The 12,310-nt window shown below is 40.1% G+C and overlaps 1 long non-coding RNA gene across 1 annotated transcript; it reads left to right on the top strand.

Moving 5' to 3' along the window:
• The first annotated feature begins 1,828 nt into the window (after positions 1-1,828).
• LOC131237763 (uncharacterized) lies at positions 1,829-4,702 on the top strand. The gene is made up of 2 exons (XR_009167411.1): positions 1,829-2,105; positions 4,518-4,702. It is a non-coding gene; the product is annotated as an uncharacterized LOC131237763 (long non-coding RNA).
• The last annotated feature ends 7,608 nt before the right edge of the window (positions 4,703-12,310 follow it).

The raw sequence follows: 12,310 nt of genomic DNA, 5'->3' as shown, positions 1-12,310 counted from the left end.
GATGCAGATACAGTGGGGTAACATGACGTGAAGCAGATAATGGACGGGTTGGATGTCGTGCAAACATGGAGTAGGCCCAGAACATCTATGGTGGTACCCGTACTGGTGGAGGACCCGGCAGGGAAGCTCGTTGGACCCGGACCCATCTATCATCACAGCCGCGTATTTGGATGGCAGGCGGCGCTGCGAGCCGATCACTGGGCCTGGACACGTGTCCTTAATTCATGGGCTGGGATTTAAAATGCTTCAGCCTGGCCTATTTTCCACCGTACATATAATTGTGCCCTGTCTAATGAGTGGATTTGCCTGATTTTTTGGAAAGGCCATGTTCACGGTGAGCCCCAACTACCCAATGGCCCTGATTTTGCACGCGCATTCCAAAATGGTACGTACACGAAGAAAAACCTCAATCCTCATGTGAAACTATCAATCTCCTTCACATTCAACCGTCGGCATTCAAGGACCGTTGATTGGATATCTTTTGCGATATTTGCCGTCCGTATAGAAGGGCCTGCTGGACGAAAGGTGCGGATCATCTCTATCTCATCCGATTGGATCGATCTGTCCTTCTGACCCAAAATTTGATTTGGCCATTGGTAGTAGGGATTTTACATGCGTGCATCGAAATGGGTCTTAAAAACTATGGACGTATTATAAGGACTCAACGTTAGCTCCCTTTCCATAGTTTTGGGGCCCATCTTCTTGATATTCAATACGTATGATATAGTTATGATCTGACGGTCCTCAACATGAACAGAGGATGCCCCGCAAATCAACTAGATTAGGCTCTTGAGCCTTCAATCTTTGGCCTTTTTCTTTTTATTGAATTTGAATCTTCAATTTCGCTTTCCCTCAACCGTTCATTTGTATACCACAGATAGAAGTTGGGGCCATTAGATCAATGGTCAGGATCTAGAGACATGGATGGGAGCCCCAACAAAGGGAACGCAGTTTGGCTATTGATCCCCTAACACCAGCCAGCTAGCTGGTGTCCAAGCTCTTTAGATCCCACCGTGATGTATGTGTTTTATCCACGCCATCTATCCAATTTTTCAGCTCATTTTAGAGCACAACTTGGTATGTTAAACAGTTAATTAATACTACTCGGGATCTCCTAATCTAAAAATCAGTACATGGTTTGGCTGGTGATAGCAACACTCAGTTCGCTAGCCCGTGTCAAAGTTACGTGGCCTCACCATAATATATGTGTTTTACCATGCTGTCTATTCATTCTTTTTAGTTCATTTCAAGGCATGAATTCAAAAATGAGTCAAATCTAAAGCTCAAGTGGACCACATCGTAAGAAATAGTGGGGATTAAAGACCTGTAGCCGAAAATTTCTCTGCATCTAGGTCTCTGTGACCTTATGAAGAAGTTGGATGTCAAACAAGCCTTACTCGTGCCCTAGCAAGCTTCAAGAGTGGACATTATTATCCCCATTATTTTATGTGTAGTTCACTTGAGCTTTGGAGATGCTTCAATTTTGGACTCATGTCCTAAAATGAGTTGACAAAATAGATGAACAACGTAGATAAAACACATACATCATGGTGGGGCCTGCAAGTGTTAGCTAACTGGTGTTCGGGTCATGAGCCAAACTCCCTCCTACAAATCAGGTACTATGGTGGGTCCACACAAATAAAAAATAGAGTGGCGAAAAAGACAATCCCTTCGAACATTTCTAGCCCTTGGATTGTTACTTATCCGTTACTAGCTACGTGTCACAGTCCCAATAATGTAAGCTAAGCATCCAATGCCAATCTTAAAATGGCATAACATTTATTCCAATTCTCACATCACCATTTGATTCTAATTCCATGTTGGGTGATTGAACGGCTATAAATAGCAGTGAATGGAGTTAGAGGTTTTCCAAGCCAACAATACAACTTCCAAGCTTCTCTATTTATTTTTGGTTATTAAGTGTTAGAGGCTTGCGAAGTATGGCATCAGTGAAGGCTGAGAAACCTCCAGGCTCACAGCCGTTGCTTGGACAGCCCAAAAAAGAGGCTGCCAAACCCAGTGATGCTGCATCAAAAACTCCTCCTTCGTATGGAAAGCCGGCCCCGAAAAAGGCCGAGCAGAAGCCCCGGGAGCTGAAGAAGAAGGTAAATACATGCATGCATGTGTGTCTGTATGGAGTAGGTCTCAAGTCCAACCAGTTGCATGGAGTAGGTCTCAAGTCCAACTAGTTGGACCACAAATTACAGTCCAACCAGTGGATTACATCTAACCTATTAAGTGCATGCGACGGCTAACCCTTCTAATAGGTTGGCCTCATCACGAGGATCATCTAATGCAAAAATCATTTATATCTACTTTTCAGGTGGGCCACACCATATAAAATATTTTTTAGCTATTAATAAATATATAGCAAGAAAGAACTGTGGTGCACCTGATGAGTACACACACACGCGCGCGCGGAAGCGCTCACCTGCGAACCAGGTCGTACGTACTACATATGAACTTTTTTGAGAACCCATCATACGTGATGTGGATCCAAAATCTGAACTGTTCATGTGAAGAAGCACCTCGAGAAAACCCCCAGACCAAGTTTTAATTTGATCTAAAACTTTGACGGTCCATGAAAAATGAAAACAGTTTCCTCTCTTGATTTGCATTTCTCTTTTCTATGGCCTACCAGAATTTTAGATCAGGGTGAAAATTTGTCATAGGGGGTTTCATGGGATTCCGCATGACATGGACCGTTCAGATTAGACACCCATGACACGTGTGCAAAGGTGCACATGTGCGTACGTGCGCAGGGGAGCATGACTCTCTCTCTCTCTCTCTCTCTCTCTCTCTCTATATATATATATATATATATATATATATATATATATGAAAGGTGATCCTTAAGATAAGGCCAACGAGTTGGATGGGTTGGATGTTACACACACGTGAAAAGTTGGAAGTTATCAGCTGGGTGGATTAATTTCTAGACCAGCCAGTTGGACTCGAGACCTACTGATATTATGTGTAGAGTTGGGTACCGAGGCAAGTCAAACTGAGTTAGGGCTGACCCCGACTCGATTCGGTTTTAAAATATGCTTAACCGGTGCTCAACCTAACTTGGTACCAAATTCAACATGCCTGACCAGATTCAAGTCCGGGTCTAGCTTGGACTAATCCAGGCTGAGTCCAACTTGGCCAAAAGTACCAAGCCAGGTCAAGCCGAGCGGATATCTATGGACTGGAATCACAACTCAAAACCTATGTGCTCCATCAGCTGCATAGCATCTTAAATATGAAATGTTAGATCTGAGTTTTTCTTTTATATATATATATATATATATATATATATATATATATAAAAGTTATTGGGTGACTCAAATTTGATTCGATTTGAGTTCGGATTGGAGAAAGTCAACTCAGTTCTGGATTGACTCACCCACTGGGATCAAGCACATATGTGCCTTATTGGCACGTGTGTTGGCGTGTTGATGAGCCAAACTATACACGTGTGTAGGCTTAACAGACCTCAGATACGCAAATACATGCACGTAGGATATGCATTGGGAATGCACAACCAATACTATTTCAACTACCAAAATTGAAAATGGGCAACCCTCGCTTTGTAAGGAGTTCTACCAATTTGAGCCATGCATATGTATGATCGAGACCGTTGGAGACGTAGGTCCCACAATGAGTAGATCATGGCCAATTTAAGGGCGAAAAACGTCCTTATTTGTCACTACATCGTCGGACTTTTCAACTTCTATACTATGCCTACAAAACATGCATGCATATATGCTATCACCAGCATATATGCTAGAGTACTTCCCAACGTATCCAAAATAAGATACATCGCGACTTCAGCAGTTGAATCTGGTCCATCTTCCAATGATCCAAACCGTTTATATGATGGGTCTCACTTTGCACGGTGGAAAAAAATAAATAAAAGCTCCCAAGCCGGATCGTTTAGTTGATTTGGTCTTCAGGTTGGAAACATGCATTCGACTGAAAAGGAAGTACTAGATTGGTGGCTAGTATGTTCCAACATGGGAGTTTTTCGGGGTTATCATTCATTGATGGTATGGCACAACCGACCAACGGTCTAGATCACTGAACCATGGCCCCACTTGTATGAACTGAACACCCAGGTACATTATCTAGGAATATGGATGCCTCTTGGTAGGGGTGGAAATGGGCCGGGTTTGGGCCAGACCAAACTGGGCCCTGGCCTACACTAGAAGGCCCAAGGCCCAATAAATTGGTCGGTCCTGATCGAACCTGTCCTGAAAATTGATCAAATCCCTATTTCTCAAGGTGAATGTATCAAAGCATCCCCCTTGATCTAGTGGGCCACACATACACGAAGAAACACACATGTAACAAAAATAGTTGGGCCCCAAGCCCAGTGAGGCCCGAAAATTGATCTAATTTATTTTTATCACAATGAACGTTCCTGATTCATTCCTTAATCTAGTGGGCCACACACGCACCCATCCATGCAAAGATGATCATATCCTAATCTTTTTCTCTTTCTATTTTTTTTTTTGTATTTTTTTGATTTTCAGGGAAAAGGTGGGAAACCAGCAGCAAAGAACTAACCAGAAAGCAGATATTGTACTGCATGGGCTTCTGTGAAGCCTCTTATGTTTTTTTTTCTTATTTGGATGGTGTGTTGTCTTTATGGCTTTCATGTATTGATGCATGTTAGGGTGGGTATTATGAAATAAAAACAATCATGTATTAAAGATGAGCCATACATTTTTATTTTTATTTTAGCACATTGTTTGATGTACGGCTGGCAACTATCTGGACCCCACTATGAGAAGTGACATATTTTGAATGGATGTGGCCCACTAGATCCACGGCTTGAGCATTTCAAATTTCGGGCAGGCCCAACAATCACCATCAAGTAGAAGGGATGTCAACGGGTACCTAATGGACCGAACCCAATTTTCACGGGTCCAGGTCCTGCTAAGTCACATGTATGTAAGAGAGCCTATTTACACACCAAGCATGTGTGAAAGGAGCACAGTTATCCATGGTCTAATCCTTCATTTGAATGGTCCTGATCATTTAAAATCACTTTACATAGTCTGGACCCAACCACTCTAAACCAAAGGTGCAAAGACCCATGCGTACCTAGACCTGATTGAATCCAGATAGGTTCATAAAAAAATGAGACATGAACGGGAAAGGATTCGGCCTGATGAGATCGATCACCTCTACCCCCAATTTCTATAAAAGAGTAGAGGCTCTCCGGCGCTTATACTTTTGCTACGTTTAAATTTTTTTTAAAATTTTAAGAAAGAGTGAGAGAGTGGGGCCAATGTGTGGTATACCATAAAACCTAAAGGGAGTAGATCGCTCATCATCATTTGGTTGTTCATCCATTTGATGTGAGTTTATGACCCACCTTCCATCCTCATCTTCCTCTTCTTTTTTTCTTCCTTTTGTATTTTTTATGTGTGTGAGGCCAACTGGTGTGGAGCTCCTGTATGCATGTATGGTTGGCCATGGTCGTCAGAAAGGTGGTCCACGTCGGTATGGTCCACCAGGATGAACGTTATATCCACACCTTTCACATATAATATCTTCATATCTGGACAACAACTTATAAAATTGTATAAAATTAACCATGTTAAAATTCGAAGTAAAACTTGGTGGAAATATGTATCACACTATGAGGCAACTCTTGACTAAATTTCACGGCTATCTGACGGTTCAATCTCCCGTGGCATCAATTTTACTTGGATGCTATCTAGCAGCACACAAATGATCCCGATTTACCAAAAACAGATCCATTTTTTATTCATTTAATGAATCCAATAGAAATATATGATCTATTAGGTTTGTAGAAGATCGGAGTAGCTTTCCAATGATGTATAATACACCTCGATCGGAGTTTAGATGGCTGAGATCTTGGTCTCATATTAAGATGTATCTAAGGGCTTGTTGTGGCTACATATTATGTATGCCATATTTGTGATTAAAACGATCAGATTTATTTGAAAATTTTCTTAACTTACTTGAGTTAGTTAATAATCATAAGTATGGTCCCTGTAGTCAGATTCTTTGTTAATAGAATTTAGAAAATTTTGAATCAATAAATACTTCAGTAAGGATAAATTTTAAATTGTTATATGTGGTCCAGATGGATTCAAGATCTTGTATGGTTGGAAACCTATATGCAAACTAAATAATGTATCTCAAAACAATTCGTTTGCTCAAATTTTTCAACAGAGAATTTGATCATATAGATTTGATTAACATATTTCATGTACTACTTGATGTGTAAGTTGTATGTATATTGTCCATAATATTCATCCTCTTATTGTAAACCCACTTGAGAGTGAGACCACTTGTGATTTATGTGTTTTATGAGTTCATCCAATCTGGACAACCATGTGCATTAATGTGTGTCTTATCTATGCTTTGCCAGCGTGTGGGCTCCACTTGCCATTGGATCTATTTCTTTTTTTTTGTACTTTTTCTATTTGCTAAAAATTTATAAGTACCTAACCATATTGCATGTAGGCTTGGGCACTATGCCCTGTAGCAAAAGATCTCATAATAGGGGATGTATATTTGACATGTCTGAGTATTGGGATGTCCCACCACTTCATAAGGAATAGCCCCCAAGTATTTGAGAAGTTGACCGAAAGTTGAGACAGATCCATATATTCCTAAAACTGCATATTTGATTTTCTCAGTTTTGAACTAACTTTGGGCTTATATGGTGAGCCCAATGTACAAGATATGCATGGGCCACCACCTAGAACTTCTAGCATATACCTATAGCTGGAGAAATGGCATTTTACTTGAGTCATAGAGGACCCCACATGATTGGGGAGTGGATCTCAAAATGGGGATAGGCACAGTTGTGTAGAAATTTTTGTACGAAAAATTGAAATGCTCACGTTTGGCTTGCGCCAAAAAATATGTTTGCACAACTAGTGGGTCCCACCATGTGAATTTTGAAGTATATATACAGGAATACCGAGGGCATCTGACTTCACACTAAAAGGTGGCCCCATGTGATTGTGGGATGTACTCAAAATTGGACAAACTATTTCTGCACTGTATTTTCTGCACAGTTTCTCAAAGTACCCATGTTTGGGCCATTATCATAAATTGTACATGGTCAACCAATGAGGCTCACCTTATGGATTTTAAAGCTTATACATAGAGCTACCAGATGACTATTTCCTTTCACAAAATGTGGGCTCCACATGATCATGAAATTAACTCAAAAATAGCCCAGAACCAGTTTTTCACCAAAAATCAGTTTGACATAAAATTCATGTGGGGCCACATCCGTGGGGTCCACTACTTTCCCAAGGCATTTAATGCAGTGTTTAAATCATGAAAATGAATCCACAAATGCTAGTGGGCCAAAAACCTTAGGTGGGCCATCTAGTGTGAGATGTCTTGTATGAGCCTTACCCTTCATCCAATGAGGCACACTTTGCATGTTTTGTAAATAAGTGTTATCTAACTTGTGAAATGTGTAGTGGACAGATCTTGTTATCCAATTGTTTTCTTAAGATATGGGTTGCCTTGGGCCCATCTAAACGAGGCAACCCTAAAACCCAAGTGGGCTTAACACTAAGAGAAATCATTTGAGAGTGAGAAGCCCACCAAAATAACCTTCCTTAAGCCCGTTGGGTAGGGCCATCGCCTAGTGGTCAATGTGCTTTGCACGCTACCTCTAGTCAAGTGGACCACACTTAGAGAGGCCTATTTTAGAATGCATAAACTGAATAATTGGGCTTTTTCTTGGTTTATTTGTGTATGTGGCTAGTGGGCTTAATATGATTTATGACATAAAAGATGTTAGTATGATGCCCTTATGTTTGAGATTGTGCATTGTTTTTAGTTGAGGATGGAATGTGTGGGGCGTTCACACCCCAAGTATAAGGTTGTGATGTAGTAATAATCTCGAATCCACAGGGACTAAACCTTGTACATAATCTGAAAGTAACTTGAACTAGAACGAGGCGAAGATGTAATCTAAATTAGGTGAATATAAGAGAATAATGGTGAATTACTTTATCTAAAACTTGTAAAATTCAAAGGTGAAAAACTAAGGTGCCAAAGATCTACTTGTAGAGATCAGGGAGATCTATGCTTGATTCACGAACACAATTAAAAAATCAGAGTCCTATCTTCATCCACTTGGAAGATATTTCATTAAAAATCAATCTGAACTTCTTTTGATCCAGTTTTCAAGAGATGAGAGGTATGAGAATTAGAATTGATTCCAATACAAAACCATGCCCATGAGACAAGGTAAACAATAGAATTTAACCAATCCACATCCAATCAGAGAGAGTTATGAATGTAGGGAAGGATTCCGTCATCCAATTATGCCCATGAGACGATGGTGAACAACAGGTTCCCTACAAACCATAACCTCCATATATGCATGAAAATACCAGAAGATATTACAGATCCATTGTAATTTGAGTCACAACAAACCATTAAAAAGTAAAGGTATTCCATATAAACAAACTAGAATCAGATAGAGTTTATAAATCAAATTTAAATCAAAGGCATAAAGGAAAGTCTCCCATCTCACTACAAGCTTCACCTCTTAGCCCTAGCTAAGAGATTTAACTAATCATGGTCATGATTAACTAAAAATGCCTTAATAAAAAAAACATCAAAGAAAAAGGGAGGAAGAAATCCTACTGTCCGGCAAGAAGAATGACTAGCCGCCGTCCTTCTTTCTTTCTTCTTCTTGTGCTCACGTTTTCTCCATGGCCAAGCTCCACACTGTATGATGCCTCCACGGCTGCCCTATGAAAAGATGGCTCCTCTCTCCACGCTTGGTGTTTCCTTTTATAAGAATAAGAAGTCGGTCGACTGCTAGAGTTGGTGATACAAGTTACGCAGTAAGTTACGTGAGAACCAGACTGCATAGCCGCAGAAAAACGCACCGAGTCACATTTGGATTGAGTTTGGGATGGCTAATCGTCCCAAAACCTGATTCTAGCTCCATGGTTAGGGTCGTCCTGGGCCTATGCTCCATCTGGACGGTCCGGATCGTCGAAATGATCGATGATCATGGGCCACAACTTCCACGAAATTCCGATTTTCCCAGACGTGCGTCAACCTCACGCAGACATGCTAACGTGTTCGGTGGGCCCCACAGAGATATTTTGAAGAAATCCACCCCGCTCATTAGATTCCTGGTGAAAAATCAATCGAAAAGGAGTGGTTTTGGTCGAGTTTAGTGTGGTCCACCATATCAAATCAACTTACTGTTCATCCTTCATTTTTCGATGATCCACGTGCGTATGCGTGCATGGGGCCAAACTGCCACCTAGGCGAGGGTCATGCCCCCCCTGGACGTAATGGGTGGTTCAGATCTTGCGAAGGGATGATAGGTGGGGCCCACGATCACGAACCGGCGGGCGTGCATAAGGATGTTGTTGCGTTCTTGAAAACTTTTTTTGAGAAAAAATTGGTCAGTGTAACGCTGGCCGATTTGGACGTTACGGGGCGCGGTGACCATGTACATGCTATGCACATGCATCGCGTGTGTGGGTCCCACGGTGATATATTTAAAAAACTGCTCCGTCCAACCCGTTTGCCATATAATTTAAGGGGTCAAAACCAAAATTGAAGCATATCCAAATATCAAGCGGGCTCCAAATCAGGATTTAAGAGGCTGATCTGTCCGTTGGACCACTTCCACAAAGATCCAATGGCTGAAATTTGACATGTATGGTTAGTTTATGATCCTCAGGCAACATATAAAGTTTCGAGCCAAACGGATGATGGGAACCCTATTATCTTGCATTCTGAATGGTTTTCAGGCCCTTTTAATGTGAGTGGCATGATTTTCTCGGATATCTAGAGTATAAATTTTTTGATTTCAGTCCCCTGGGGTTCGTCCCTTGCCTTGGTGATTTCTGAGGGTTAAATCCATGCTTTTAGTACCCTTTTTCAGTTTAGGCTCTTAAATTCACCTTGCAACACAAACACGATTAAAATAGGGCGTTAAATGGTATCATGTTCGTAAAATTAGATAATAACTGGGGTCTAATATGCAATATTTGACCCTCAACATAATCCCCAACCAGCATTTTACTAGTCTTGAGCAAAGTATGCGAAAAATAAGTTGAGAATTACAGGATAATTTTTATAAACTCGAGTGATTTTTGAAAAGCAGTAAAATTTCAAGATAACTCAATGTTGGGCATTACCTTCTCTTAAACTCGAGTACACGGTAAACATCATAGTTAAGGTTAAAGTATTAATCCATTAATTAGAACAATTCTAAACATTGAGTTCCATAGGTGCAGAGTGTAACCTTGACTTATCACAATTAAGAGTTCAATTCTCAATTTTCATGATAACGTTGATAATCGCAAGAGTATTCGGGATAACCATAACCTAAACCAAAACTTGCCTTACAGTTCAAGTTTTCATTCTTCCAGCTTTTGATTTTTTCAGCAATGGCTTTCATGCTATGTCAACCTTTTAAAGGTAAAGCCAAGGAGGGGAATCGAACTCTTACCTATAGGGAGCAAAACCATGGTGAAGACCATCCGCCCAATCCTTTCTGAAGACAACTATTTTTTAGTTAGGTATTAATTTTTTTTTCTTTAAATGAACATGATGGACAAATTCCCCAGGTTAGCTCCTTCCATGCTTAGTGATTACCCGGTTAACAATTCAATATCGAACTGAAGCTATAATGTGTGAGCTAGGTGTGACATGTGAAATTATGACTCAATCAATGTTTAAAGCTTCTAATCATGGATTAATAGTTCGATCTTAACTGTGAAAATCTAAAGATAGCTGAATCCAAGAGTCATAAATTACCAACATTACGTATCTTATACTTTAAAAATCAAGATGACCCTCAAAATCTCTTTGAATTCACAAGAATTTTCAAAATTTTAAAAAAAAATTTCATAAGTTTTGCTCAAAACTGAGAAAACACTGATTAGGTAACCTAATCTCTCATTCCCAACCTGAAATCTACATTGTCCTCAATGTAAAGGAAATAAGCATGTAATGCACATTAGACAACGAAAGTAAAAGAGAAGTAATGAAAAGATAGTACCTAGCAAGGAAATTGAACGGTCTTTCCAAAGAGATATCAATGTGAGAGCGGGTCAGCACAAGAGTGAAACTAACGAAAGCAACCCATCCTAAAACAATTTAGAAAGCAAACTAACTTAATGGCATAAAGCCAACTATCATAGAACGACATAAAGAAAACTACCCTAGTCCTATGAAAGCAGGGAAAAAGCTACTCAGTCCTGCCGCAAGGTTCCTCTTCCAGCCAATATCTAGATAAATTTCTTCTCAACAGGATCATCCAAAAGCCCTTTATGCAATAGGCTTGGATGCCCTAGAACATGAATTTCCAAAGAAATTTATATACCTCAGCAAAAAATTGTCGTTGAATCGCTTAAGGTATCTAAAGTATATATAATTCATCTGTGACAGAAAGGTGTCAAAGTTAGTATCCCATGGTGAATTAAAGACTACAAGTAAATAGAATTCAGAAAAATTTTCAGAAAGTGATATAGTCTCAACATAGTCCGAAGTTTCAGACTCTGGTTTAATTTCCAACTCCTCCTCCTTTAATAGTAAGCATTCAAGATCTATGGAGGGAATGATTTCAGAGTACGGGTTCTCTTGATCCGTGACAATCATCGAGGTATTGTCTTGCAAGGTATCCACTATTTCTTTTATCATAGGATCGTTTGAATCTATAAAGTGTGCCAAACAATTATCTAAAGAGTTGAAAATTTTCACATTGAAATCTATAATGAGATGTTCAAGGACTTCATCGTCTTTAAAAGTAGATGGAGGTACGCTCTCTTGCTCCAGCCCTACACAGACAGATTGAGGGTTAGTAGACGAAGTATTGATGTGAGGACTCTATTCATTGATATTACTCAGAAGAGGCATTGAGTTGTCAAAACTTGACAGCTCAGATGGTGGCTTTAACTGAGTGGTTTCAAATTCTAGAGTCATATCGAGCAACTTGTCCCTCTCCCGAATCATATCATCATTCAATTGAGGGGAGTGGTCCAAACATGTCTTACAAGAGTTAGAACGGTCAGTTGTAAGGAGCTTATCTTCTACTTTTAGATTAGACATGCCAGGTTGTAACACTCTGAAAATCGGGGGTCGTGCATACGCTCGACTCCCGAGTTCCCAGGGTCACTTATAACCAGTTTTCATTAATATGCGATTAATCCAGTCTAAATGCGCATTCTGGAATTTCCTGGAACATGAAGCACAACTACACAAGTCTACTGAAAATCAATTATACCTATATATATACATGTCCAAAAGAATACAAACGGGCGCACAAGGTGACGCCCAACAA

The sequence above is a fragment of the Magnolia sinica genome, chromosome 2 (genome assembly GCF_029962835.1).
Source record: "Magnolia sinica isolate HGM2019 chromosome 2, MsV1, whole genome shotgun sequence".
NCBI classification, from domain to species: domain Eukaryota; kingdom Viridiplantae; phylum Streptophyta; class Magnoliopsida; order Magnoliales; family Magnoliaceae; genus Magnolia; species Magnolia sinica.
This window is presented reverse-complemented; position numbering and strand designations above follow the sequence as displayed.